Raw genomic sequence first — 726 nt, forward strand, 5'->3', positions numbered from 1 at the left:
GATGGAGGCAGTGAGAAGGAGGAGATGGAGGAGGAGGTGGAGGAGGAGATGGAGGAGGAGGAGAAGATGGAGGTGGAGAAGGAAGAGATGGAGGAGGAAGAGGAGGAGGAGAAGATGGAGGAGGAAGAATGGAGGAGGAGATGGATGAGGAAGAGGAGGAGGAGATAGAGGAGGAAGAGGAGGAGGAGAAGATGGAGGAGGAGGAAGAGGAAGAGGAGGAGGTGGAGGTGGTGGAGGAGGAGATTGAGGAAGAGGAGGTGGAGGAGGAGGAGATGGAAGTGGTGGAGGAGGAGATGGAGGAGAGGAGGAGGAGGAGGGGGAGGAGGAGGAGGAGAAGGAGGAGGAAGGCCTGTTTTTAAATTAATATTAGTATCACATCTCAGGACACCTCTCTGCCCCTTCTGCAGCCACAGTTTTAGGATAGCGGAGGACTCCCCCTGCTTGCTGAAACAGGAAGCTGGCAGGCTTGTGGCGACACCTCGCCCGGTGTGGCTGTGATGGGTAGATACTTCCAGAGTCTGTCTCAAGGCGGCTTTGAACACACACTTGGCGTCTCCACTGACCCGCCACACCCACCCGCATTTGTGCACACAAGCTCACACTTGACTGGTTATCTCTGGGCCCGCGGTTCTGACCGGCACCGACTCAGCAGAGCCGCCTACGGAGGCTCCTGGCTGTTTGGACTGGATGCTTGGTAGAAGGACTCTGCAGGGCCAGGTGAGCGGG

This window comes from Muscardinus avellanarius (assembly GCF_963383645.1).
Source record: "Muscardinus avellanarius genome assembly, chromosome: 8".
NCBI classification, from domain to species: domain Eukaryota; kingdom Metazoa; phylum Chordata; class Mammalia; order Rodentia; family Gliridae; genus Muscardinus; species Muscardinus avellanarius.